This window comes from Microtus oregoni, unplaced genomic scaffold, assembly GCF_018167655.1.
Source record: "Microtus oregoni isolate MIOR12 unplaced genomic scaffold, Mior012 000038F_ref0000394, whole genome shotgun sequence".
Lineage (NCBI taxonomy): Eukaryota > Metazoa > Chordata > Mammalia > Rodentia > Cricetidae > Microtus > Microtus oregoni.
Window position 1 is genome coordinate 22,590,001 of NW_024543097.1, and position 12,831 is coordinate 22,602,831.

At 41.6% G+C, this 12,831-nt stretch overlaps 1 protein-coding gene across 1 annotated transcript in view; it reads left to right on the top strand.

Moving 5' to 3' along the window:
• LOC121433404 (vigilin) overlaps positions 1–12,831 on the top strand; it is a 77,023-nt gene that overhangs the window by 6,034 nt on the left and 58,158 nt on the right. The window lies entirely within an intron of this gene.

Consider the following 12,831-nt stretch of genomic DNA (forward strand, 5'->3'; position numbering starts at 1 on the left):
GTCCCTACTTTGCATTCTTTCCTTTGTGGCTATTTTATTTATTAATAATGCACTGAGTCCAGTTAGTGTGGCCTGTTAGAATGTCGACTGATCTTGTGCAGATAATCATAGCTGCCCCAAGTTTATAAGTGTATTGGCCATGCTATGCTCTGAAGACAGCATGTCACAGTAATCCTCTCTGTCCTCCAACTTTCTGCCTCTTTTTGTGATGTTTCCTAAGCCATTGTGGATGGGGTAGGGCTGATGTAGATGTCCCCATTTAAGACTGAACACTGAGCAGACACTGCATCTCTGAACTTTGACTAGTTATGAGCCTTTCGTTAACTGCTGATTACTGCAGAGAAAGGTTCTCTGGCCACGGTTGAGGGCAGCATTAATCTGAGTATAAATACAAATATTTAAAAGACAACTTGACAACACATTGTTTTTTCAAGACAAGGCTTCTCTGTCTATTCTAGGCTGTCCTCTGCCTTCCAAGTGCTGGGATTAGTAGTTGGTTTAGCAAAGCAGTAGTAGTAGGTTCCTCCGTAGGGCCTGTGACCATCAGCTTTTGACCACATTTACTTTATCAGGCCTGAATTTTTTTTTCTATGGACCAGACCTCAGTTGAATCCAAAAGTTTTTGTTGTTGTTTTTGTTTTGTTTTGGCCTTTCGAGATAGGGTTTCTCTGTGTAACAGCCCTAGCTGTCCTAGAACTAGCTCTTATAAACCAGGCTGGCCTCGTTTACAGAAATCTGTCTGCCTCTGCCTACCAAGTGCTAGGATTAAAGGCGTGCGCCACCACTGCCTGGCAAATCCCAAAATATTTGATTACTCCCATAGCCTCTGTGCCACTGTTGAACTAGTGCATGCATCCTCCCTGGCAGGTTGATATTGTAGCATGCAAGGTTGGGTGCAGTGATGCCTTGGATGCTAAGGATTCCAGATGTTTACAACCATACCCAGTACTTCACTTGGTTACTGATAAGAATTTTTAAATTAAAATTTCATTTAAAATCAAGTTTATATCTTCCTATATTTTAAATGTGAACTCCTAGAAAAGCCAAAGATACCAATACTCTACCCCATTTACAGTTCCAGCCTCTGTAGAGAACCCACGAGGTAAATTCTCTTCATTTTCCAATTTGGAAGTGCTTTCTGATACTGTTTTCCACCCATGTTTCCTATATTTTCTCTTCACTTAACTGAGAGTAGATGAAAAGTTTCTAGTCACTCCCCACCCCATTCTGTCATTTTTATGCAGACAGATTGGTAGTTGCTTAGAGTAGGTCTGTCCATAATTTGGTTAGTTCAGTATTTAATGTTCATTTTTTACTGCTTACTGTGATTCACAACTAGGTCAAATGGTATAAAGTGAGGTTATCATACATCTTAGTTTTCTTTATATTTGTCACTAAAACCTAATTTCACATTCTAAACATATTGTTGAAATCTTTTAATAAATGTAATCCTTTTTACCTGAGGAAATGCAGTATTCTGCCCATTTCAGTTTTAAGGGTTAATGTATTTTTATGTGTATAAACATATACCTGTTTGTATGTATGTGAGAGAGAGACCGAGACCTTTGGAAGCTAGAAGAAAGGATCAAGCAACAGATTCCTTGAAACTGGAGTTACAGAGAGGATTGTGAATAATCATGTGGATGCTAGGGACCAAACCCAGACCCTTTGCAAGAACAAGTGCTTTTAACCTCTGAGCCATCTCTCCAACCCACCCTGCTCTGTTTCATTTGGTGTACTGGAGAAATGGGATCCCAGGTCCTAGAAGACAATGCAGAGCATAGCCAAGTGTGTGGCCAGAGAGCCGGAGATCAAGGAAAGATGAAAGCAGACTTTAAGGCCCTTGGTTATTAAGTGCCTTTAGAGACCTGCGACAGAGTAACCACTAATGGTGGTCATAGTTTTCCCATCAGTCTGGGAGTCAATACTTTACTCTGTCCTTCTGAGGGAGACTCAAGGGTGAATGCAGTTGGTGGGGAACAAACAAAACATGGTCTGTACCTTTGCCTTTTATTTCTTGCTATAACCTAACCTGCCACTATCTCACATTCTACCACTTATCCAGAGGGCTGCATACCCTCCAAAACTTATACGCATACAGTTGTAACTTCCTTGCCAATAAAATTACCTTTTGTCCAGCTAGGACAAGTTGGTGTTTTTAAAGGCAGTAGAGCTCTAGCAGGTTTAGGCTTCTCAGATGATCATCCTGAGCTACTTTGTGACTAGTCTAAAAGGATGTCTTTTTCAATGGAATGATGTTTTCTCAAGTGTTGTTTCTGTCTTCTTCAGCAGCACTATTTTAAGCTTACAATTTGAATTTCATGTCAGATCATTAGTCCTCTGTTCACTCCGGTTCTGTTGGCTGACTGCATGTTGTGATTTTAAGAAACGTGTGTTGCATCACTCTGACGGAAGACTGGAGAGAGGTTATGAAGAGTGTGGGCTTTATAGTCAAGAAATTCAGATGAAACTAGAGAGTTGACTTAGTGGTTAAGAGCAGCATGCCTGCTGGGCAGTGGTTGGTTGTTCATGCCTTTAGTCCCAGCAGTCAGGAGGCAGAGACAGGTGGACCTCTGCATTTGAGGCCATCTTGGTCTACAGAGCAGGTTCTGGGAAGGCTCCAAAGCTACAAAGAAACCCTGTCTTGAAAAACAAAAAAACTGGGGGTTGGAGAGATGGTTCAACAGTTAAGAACACTGGCTATTCTTCCAGAAGACCCAGGTTTAAATTCCAGCACCCCCATGGCAGCTCACAACTGTCTGTAACTCCAGTTCCAGGGGATCTGATACCTTCACACCAATGCACATAAAATAAAGTTAAATAAATTATATAAGAAAAAAAAGAAAAACAAAAAAAAACTTGGGTTCAATTCCCAGGCAACTCACAGCTACTTGTAATTCCATCTGCTATAGGATCCCACTCCTCTGGCTTCTGTGGATCCCTGCATTCATGTGTACATAAATACACACAGATAAATACCCATAAAATAATAAAAAAATCTTTTATAAAAATGAAAATTCAGATGGCAGATAAGCTAAGTGATATTTCAAACTAACAGTAAAAGAATTGCCTTAAAATTACATTTTCCTCACATCAGACTGGGAAAAATAGACATGATAATCTTAGTTATTGTCAAGAGTGACAAGGATAGTTCACAGATTGTTACTGGACAGTTGAGCTCATTAGAAGATGGTTTTCTTCTGGCAGTACAAATTGCTGCATTGCCTGGAAAAAAATGTATTTTTCAGGAATTTTCCCTAAGGTGGTTCAGACCCAACTAAACAGAGACCTTCCTTCCTCCCTTCCTTGTTTTTACTCCTTCAGCCCTTCCCTTGGAAGAAACTCACAGAGTAGCCCCAGGCCAGCCTCAAATTCTTAATACTCCTGCCTCCTCTCCCAAATGCTGAAATTAAAGATAGGAGCCACCACAGGCAGCCAAAGAATTTTCTTTTCAGCATTTTTTGGTAGATAGTAGCAAGATGAACAAACAAAATACAAAATAGCTTTAATACATACCTTTAATCAATCCTAGCACTTGGGAGACAGAAACAGGTGGATCTCTGAGTTCTGAGACTACGTAGTGAGATTGTGTTTCCAGAAAAAAAGTACAAGATACCCAGGAGTTCCATCAGTGGGGGATTTATTGTTATGTTTACTCAATATGACATGCAGTTGTTAAGAAATGAATTATATTTGCACATAAATCTTAGAAAGAAAGCCATGACCTATTTATGTATGGAAATAGGTATGGCAAGTTTTGGATGTCTGTAATGAGATCTTATTTTTATTTAAGCAACGTGTTAATGTTTGTACAGAAAATATCTGTAAAAGATTGAACAATGAATTTGGAAATGTTTTCTTAAAGAATAAACCTTGAGCTAGGTGTGATGATGTACTTCTTTATCTTTAATCCCAGCACTGGGGAGACAGAGGCAGGCAGATTTCTGAATTCAAGGTCAACCTGGCCTACCTAGTTTAGGACAGCCAGAGCTACATTGTGAGATCCTGTCTCAGAAAACAAAGGCTGAAACAAAAAAAGAAAGACTTAATTTTTACATAGTTCTGTTGCATAGTTTGTATTGCTTAGTGATAAAATTTAATTCCTTGTTAGACCATTTTTATAGCAACTGCACATTAATACCAGTGAATTAATTTTACCACTATTAATCAAACCAGTATTGATGTATCCCCTCCTATCCCATCTCAGGCCCTGCTGTGGGCAGAAGACTCAGAGTCGATGGAGACTCTGCTGTGACAGCAGGCTGCAGCTGGAGTGACCAAAGGTAGGAAGTTGCTGGTGTAGAAACCAGTTTTTTGCAAGTGGCTGTGAGCAATCATGAAGGAAGTTTCTGAAAATACTCTCAGCTTTGCCCTTTATTCCCTTGTGATGGTTTCCAAACTTCCTAAAGGTGAGCACTGAAAACATGCAGCAGTATTGGCTGTCTTAGGTTCAGACTGCTAGACCTCCATTCTTCATCCCTGACTGGATCAAAGTTTGAGGTGTTTCCCCTGGAAGACCTACCTTTAAGTTTCGCAACTGTTATTTTTTGTTAGTGTTGAGAAAAGGTTTCACTGTATACACCATGCTGGCCTTGAACTGGCTACACTGCTCAGACTGGCCTTGAGCTCACCTGACTCAGCAAAGCACTGCGGAGTGCTAAGATTTACACATGAGGGCCACAGTGCTCAGCTTTTGGAATTGGTAGGGTTTTTCTTCTTTTTTTGAGACAGTGTCTCACTATGCATCCTTGGCTGATCTGGAGTTGTCTATGTAGACCAGGCTAGCCTTGAACTCAGGTCCTCTAGCTTCTAATTTTTTTGAGACAGGTTCTTTTCTCTCTCTACCTGCATCACACAACTTTGCTAAAATGGCTGGTCATAGTGCTCCTGGGATCTGCCTGTCTCCCCATTCCAAACCCAAGTGCAGTATATGTGGGTGTTAGGGATCCACACAAAGTTCTGTGGTGAGATTTGAATGACTGTACTTTTATATTTTTTTTAAAAATGCTGCAAGATTTCCGGCAGCAGTAGGCAGCAGAAATGCTGTAGGTCCCCAAGTGGTGGTAGCGGGCCATGTGGCGGCAGACAGCAGGCCTTGCGAGCAGCCAGTCCCCGAGCAGTGCCTGGTCCCAGGCAAGGAGACACATGGCGGGTGGGCAGGAGACAGAGACATGGATAGACATGAGTTGCAGAGTGAGGTTGAATATTTATTCAGGGGGTTATAGAGGAGGAAGGGTAAAGGGGGGGACAGAGAGGGAGAAAGAGACAGAGAAGGGGGGAAGCAGAAAAGTGGGGAGAGAGGCAGAAGCGAAGCTGCCTCTCCGAGAGGAAGATGGAAAAGAGAGCTCAGGCCGGAAACTGAAGATCAGCCTGCCTCAGTGGATGGGGGAGGGAGTGGGCGTGGCTTGTCTCTTAAAGAGACAGAAAACCATAACATGTACCATCTCCCTAGATTTTGCTTTCTAGTTTAAAGATGAAGAAATTAGTCTAAAAGGGTTTATTTTTTATAGCCCTGGAATATCAGAACATTTGATTGACTCGGTTCATTAGAAATTCGGTTTTTAAGATTTAATTTGTTTTAAGAGTGATGCATTATTAGCTAATTGTATATATAGTATTCAGCATTGTGGTCCATTTCAAGAATGAAGCCTGGTGTATCGGCACACGTCTTAGCGTCTGTGAGGCAGAGACCAGCTTAGTCTACATAGCAAGCTCTAGGATAGCCAGGATTATATAGAGAGACCCTGTCTCAAAAACCGGGGGCAGGGGGATGTGCTGGAGAGATGGCTCAGAGGTTAAGAGCACTGGCTGCCCTTCTGAGGTCCTGAGTTTAATTCCCAGCAACCACATGGTGGCTCACAACCATCTGTAATGAGATCTGGTGCCCTCTTCTGGTCTTCAGGCATACATGGAGGCTGAACACTGTGTACATAATAAATAAATTAAAAAAAAACGGGGGAATGCATCAGTGATACAGAAACCCTCATTTGTTATACATAATGATAAACACTTGTAATCCCTATATCTTGAAGGCTGAGGCAGGAGGATTGTGAGTTTGCAGTCATTCTAAGCCACAAAGCAAAGTCTTGTCTCAGAAATAAACAAGGCAAGACAGAAAGTACCTTACCTGCTGAAACTTGTGTTCATTGCTTTCTTTACCTCCAGTAGTGGTTCTCAGCTGGGACAGGTAAGTTGTCTTCAATGGCCATCTGGCAGTGCCTGGAGACCTTTAGTGGAATGGGTGCTTCTCAAATCTAATGGGTAAGACTGCCCTACACTGCACAAGATAGCCACATAAAGATTGTCTGAGCCAAATACCAGCAGGTCTTGCAGGGTGAGTTTGTAAAGTTGTCGTCACTGCCCCTATTTTCCAGCTTCAGGGAGTAGAGGCTGGTGGAGTAAAGCCTGTTGCCGGTATGATTTAGTGTTGTGTTGCCTGCAATATAGATGCTCTCAGGGATGATGTTGGTAATAGAAAATCTGCACTTCTACCTGTGCTAGATATGGGTTAAGCATCATATGTGAGCACATTTAATCCTCACAGTGACACCAAACGATACAGGAGAGGAAACAAGTATACAGAGTCGAGACTTGAAATTTTTGGGGGGTCTTGTTTTCATCCTTTTTTGGTGGGGGATCTGTGTAGCCCTGAATGTCCTGGAAATCAATCTGTAGAGCAAGCTGCTGTCCAGTTCAGAGATAGCCTGCCTCTGCCTCCTGAATGCTGGGACTAAATGTGTGCACCACCGCCACCTGGTTTGTCCTTGCTTTTAGAAGTTAACATTTAAATATTCAGTCACAGTTACTGAGTGAGTGTCTGTTGAGCCTCTTCAAAGTTCAAGGCTGAAAAGGTAATATCCACATCATTCTTTCTAGTTCAGGAATGAGGACAGTCAGGTCCTTGTCTTTGCATAAAGATAGATATTCAATCCAAAAATAACCACTATTGAAATTGTACTATGTCCCTAAATCAGTAAACATTTATTTTTACCAAGTACATATTTCCTAAGTGGATTTCTGGTAGGGAATGAACAATTTGAGTCTCAGTCCTAAAACCATCCATATACTCAGCTCATCTTTACAGTAATCTGCTGTTGATTAACACGAGAACTAAGACCCCTTGTGGCTGTCTTCAAGAGATGGACTTTCTAGTCCAGACTACCTGTCATATCAGTATTTCTGTCATTCTGTCAGTGATCTAACTCCAAAGATTCTTAGCATCATCCTGCTGTCTAATGAAGGCCCGCACCCCAACTCTAGATTAAGGGCAAGCCATTGATGAACATTTTTTGTTTGGGGCCCCCCTATCTTAACTGGGCAGTCAGATTATCAAGGGTACCAGCACATGTTTGAGACCCCCATCTTAGCTGGGTAGTCAGATTATCAAGGGTACAACACATGTTTGAGACCCCCATCTTAGCTGGGTAGTCAGATTATCAAGGGCACCAGCACATGTTTGAGGAGATGAACAGGGTATTGTTGGTTCGTATTGTGTACACTTGTCTTTTAACTGATATTTTGATGAATTATATTGGACTTCCCGGATCTAGATCCTCAGCTTCACGCTCTGGGAAAATGCTTGCTATATGTAGGAATATAGTCTGAAGACCATCAAATGATGTCAGTGTCCAGCTTTCTCTGGAGGTTTACCTGTGCTGGGATTAATAGACTCTTGACATCCAAGTTTACTTGAGTCAGTGCATTCTGTGTCTGAGTTCAAGTGTTTAGGGCCTGCTATTCTTTGACACTATTTTTGTTTGTTAGGAATTGTATTACTTGATGGCATATGATGCTTTCTTCTCTCACCTCTTACTTTCTGTACTGGTCACCTCTATTAATACTAATGTCTTTGCCCTTGCATCATCCTTTTGCAGGGGTGAGGGGGTAGGGGGCACCTCAGTGGGGCCAGGAGCAGTGGTTTATGGGTCTGCCTGTAATAAGCTTTCTTTTGGACTGTCTTTGGACCACCAGCCGTAAATAATGACCCAAAGACATATTATTAATTATGGAAGTTTAGTCTTTAGCTTAGACTTGTCTCAACCAGCTCTTATAATTTAATTAACCCATATTTCCTAATCTGTGTTTTGGCTCATGGTTTGGTTACCTCTGATCTGTACCATATGTCCAACTTCGTTAAAGTCTCATTAGTCTCTCCATCTCTTCCCAGAATCCTCTCTGTCCCTGGAATTCCCACCTAGCCTCTTCCTGCCTAGCTATTGGCCATTCAGTTCTTTATTAAACCAATCACAGCAATATATCTACACACAGTATGCAAATATCCCACAATATCTGACAAGTAAAAGTGGACATGGATAATACTGAGCTACTGGAGGAGTCTCTGCCCCTCTGAAGTTGTCCTGGACAGAACAGACAACTTTTCTTTCACAGCTAGTTGGACTGCCAAGACCCAGTGCTAATTCTGGTTTCTTTCCAGAGATGGGAAAGTAACTTGAACACAGTCCATTTGCCATGTCATCTTTACTGCAGATGCTGCTAGAGGTACATTGAAGGACAGTCTCTAGGGTGCACTGACACTTGTGTGTCAAGCCTTCCCAGGACTTGATCCCCACACTGGGATTGAGTTAGTGGAGATTGGAAAGCAAATTCTGTAAGCAAAAATCCTCTTACCTTGAGTCAAGCAGATAAGGACACTTGTTTGGGTTCCTGGGGGAGGGAAAGTGGCCCTCTGTGGGTTCCTTGGCATTACCATCTGCAGAAGAGCTCAGCCAGTGGAGGTTTGAAGCCTGGAGGGAGGCAGCTACAACAGTGGTTGCCACGCAGAGGCCTTTGGGAAGTGGTAGCTGGAGAAAGGACTCTGACCCACCAACAAGTAGAAGAAAGGAGGGAAAGAGAAACAGTCATACAAGTGGAGAACTAGTAGAAAGTTTTTGAAACAGGTTTAGTTGGTTTGACTGTTTCTGTAATTAAGATAAGAGGTGACTTGCTAACAAATGTGTTCCTTTCCTGTATAAAATGTGTCCAAATCCCAACTTTACTTGATAAGGTTTCAGAATTGATAGAATGTGTATGAATAGAAAACTTAGAATCGTTTCAAAAGTAGGTGTAGGGGTTTTTGTTTGTTTGTTTTATGATACTGGGTATTGAACCTGAGACTTGAAACATGTAAGGCAAGCACTCTAGCACTTAACTATATCCCCAACTGTATTAGTCAGTGTTCTCTAGAGTAACAAAACTCAGAGAATGAATCCGGGGGGGGGGGGGGGGTGAGTTTACTTACAGGCCACAGTCCAGCTAATCCAACAGTAGCGGGCTGTGGATGGGAAGTCCAAGAATCCGGCAGTTGTTCAGTCCACAAGGCTGGTGTCTCGGCTCATCTTCTGTACATGCTGGAACCCTGAAGAAGTCGGCTCTAATGGCGGTGAAGGAACAGACACTTGCTAGCAAAGCAAGAGCAGCAGGCAAAGAGCAAGCTTCCTTCTTCCTTGTCCTTATATAGGCTTCCAGCAGAAGGTGTGGCCCAGAGTAGAGGTGGGTTTTCCTATCTCAAAGATCCAGATTAGAAGCGGATCGTCCCACTTCAAATTAAGCAGATATCCCTCACGGTGTGCCCTCCCATTTTAGATTATAGTTGATTCCAGATGTAGTCAGGTTCACAACCAAGACTAGCCATCACACCAACTTTTTTTATTTATTTTTTTTATTTGATTTATTTTGTGTATGTCTATTTCTTTATGTGTGTACACAATTCAGCCAGATTCTTCTCTGAGGCAGAGACAGGAGTCCTGATCTCTGTAAGATTAAGGCTAATCTGGCCTAGAATGAGCCAGGGGTCCATAGTGAAACCCTGTCTCAAACCAACAAACCTTACACACCCCACCCCTACCCTCAAAAAAAGACAGATTCTCACTAATCTGCCCAGGTAGGATCCTCTAGCCTATAGAGTAGCTGAGATTGATTACAGGTATGCCTCGGCAGACCTGGCTGCTTTGTGCCCTTACTAGATTTTGCACTAAAGCCAGAGTGTTTCTCAGGGACTCTTCTGACTACTGTGAATGAAATCAAATGTGCTACATTGTCCTCACGTATTCTGTTTTATATAAACTCTTGTTTAGCTGTTAATTGATTATTTATTTCAGGACTAGAGAGCTGGCTCGGTGATTAAGAGCGCTGGCTGCTCTTCCAGAGTACCTGGGTTTCATTCTTAGCATCTACATGGCAGCTTGTAACCATCTGTAACTCCACTTCTAGGGTACATAACACCCTTTTCTGAACTTTGTGGGCCTCGAGCATGCGTGTGGTGCACATACATATTTGCAAAAACCTACACACATAAAATGAAATATTTGTAACTATTTCAAGTAGAGTTATGGATTGTTTTTGCTTTTCAGTTTTTAAAAATTTAAAAAAAGGTGATTCACTAAGTGGTATTGCAGTCTCGACTAAATCTTATGTGAGACATCATTTTGAAGGCACTCTTCTTTTCTTTTGAAACAAGGCTTCTATTTTGATACATTTGCTTCTACTGGGAGCTGCTGACATGCCAGCCTCGGGGGAATAACGTTCCCTGTTACTTCTGTTGCCTGCACAGTGAGTCCTGTGGGATTGTAGGGTGGCCTCACACAGGACTCTTACTTAGCCTTCCTAGGCTTACCCTGGCAGTTTGGGGGACATAGTAGAAAGAGCCAGAGCACTCAGGCAAGAACATCCTTAATTTGCATAGATTCCAGAAATGGTTGTCATCATATCCCTTTGAGATTGGTAAGTGCAAGGGGGGGTGGCGATGATATTACTGAAGAAAATCAACTAAAGTCTGGTCGTCTCTTTTGACCCTGTGAAACATGAAAGATGTTGTGTTACAGAGCAGTGATTTCAGTGTGCTGGTGCTGCTGTGGCTGTCCTCATCTTCCTTTCCTTGACTAGCTCTGATTAGGGTCTGCTTAATTAAGGAGGAAGGAGCCCTGAATGGGAGGAAGGGAATATGTTATTCCAAATGAAAACTTTTTCAAGTTATGCTGTTAATTTTACAGCAAGATCTTCATGCAGATTATGGCTGCAAAGCACAGATATGATAATAGTTTTTCTCCATCAAATCTCACTAGTTAGCTCTTATCGTAAATTTTGCTGTTTGAACTGGACTCCGTTGAAGGTTGTTTTAGCATATTAAGAACTTAATTTGGCTTTCATTTACAAATCTGAAATATTTTAATTCCAGTATGTAATTGTGCTTGTCTCATTAAGTTCTACATCCTGATTTGGTAGGGATGTGATAGCAGAAGTCACAAAATAATCCCACACTAGTTCAGAATTATGAATAATAAAGGGTTATTTATTTAGGGGAGACTTACAGATCACTGTCCTAGGTAACAGTCCTCTGTACAAACGGGGAACAGGAACGCAATATAGCAGCCGGAAGTGAGAGCTGGAAGCAAGAGAGCAAGTGCATGCTTTATAGCTGCATTTATAGTGTAAGAGACCACGCCCAAGTGGACTGGTATCTTAAAGGTTGTTGGCTGAAGGAGCGGAAGGAGCTCCCAAAACAGTGATGTGTGTCTAAGGGAGCAAGTGTGCCTGTATTGCCTTCTTTTAGCCATTGATGATTGACAGTTGCTCCCTTACCTTGGTCCTTGGCCCATGTGTATTTCATGTGTTGACCAATCTATAAGCAGTTTTTTGAGTTTTTCATCTTGCTGTGCTTCAGGATAGTCTGTCTTTGGATCCTTAGCACTGGTGATAAACTTCTCGTGGAATGCTGATTTCTGGCTGTTCCTGGGTGGGGTGGTCTTCATGTAGGCCTTGAAGCTGTCTGGTGTGTGTCTCTGAACATACCAGGTTAAGCTCAGTAGCTTACTTTATACTTTCAAATAATATTTAAAGAAAAAAAAAACCAAAAAACTGCCCTGCTTTCAGGAACTTTTGACAATATGAGTAACAGGCTTGAATATCGTTACATCTTTTTTAAAAAAGATTTTTAGGTAGGTGGGTATGCATGCGTGTGCGCGTGTGCATGTTAGCAGGAGTCGATTCCCTCTCTGGGCTTTAGAGAAGAGACTGTGTTTTGCTTCTTCCAGCTTCTTAGTGGGTACCTTGTCACCCCATTTCCATCTCTTTCTGTACAGCTTGCTCCTTTCTCTTACTGTTCCGTATCTCTCACACAAAGACACATATCATGAACTTAGAAGAGAGCATCTTTTGTGATACAGTCTCCTGGGCTAAGGCTTGACATCTCCCTTAGCCAGGTTTTCCTGCCAGCATATACATACAGTCTATTGAATGTGAAAAACACTTCAGTTTTACCAGCAGTCTGAACTCTTCCCTTCAGTGCTCCTAGGACTTCAGTACAACAAAAGAGGTTTTTCTAGACAGGTCATTTGCAAATAGTGCCATTTGTCTTCCTGCTTAGTTGTATCTCCTTAGATTAAGTGTTTGCCAGTCTTTGATGATAACATCTTGTAATTTTGTTGCTCATTTTAGTGTAATTGTAACTCTTCACTAAATATACTAGTTAACTTCTGGGAACGATTATACATGTAGACATTTCCTAAGGTTGAAACTGTAGGAAGCAAGGAGTCGATGTGAAATGTCCTCAGTATCTGGATTTTCTTTTTTATGTGTATGTGTGTTATATGTTTTTTATTTTTTTAATGATCTTTTGTCAGTCTGTGTGTTTGTACTCCTTTAAGCTACAGATGCAAATTTACTGGAATTAAATCATTTCTGCATGTAGAATAGATCTACTGAGATACAATGTTTTATTTTTTAAATGTTGTGATTTGTTAAGCTAGTGTACTTAAAATTTTGCCTGTTTATATGTGGTTTGAATTGATAATCTCTTTGCGACATCCTCCTTGTTTGGGGAAGGGGGAAGCAGAA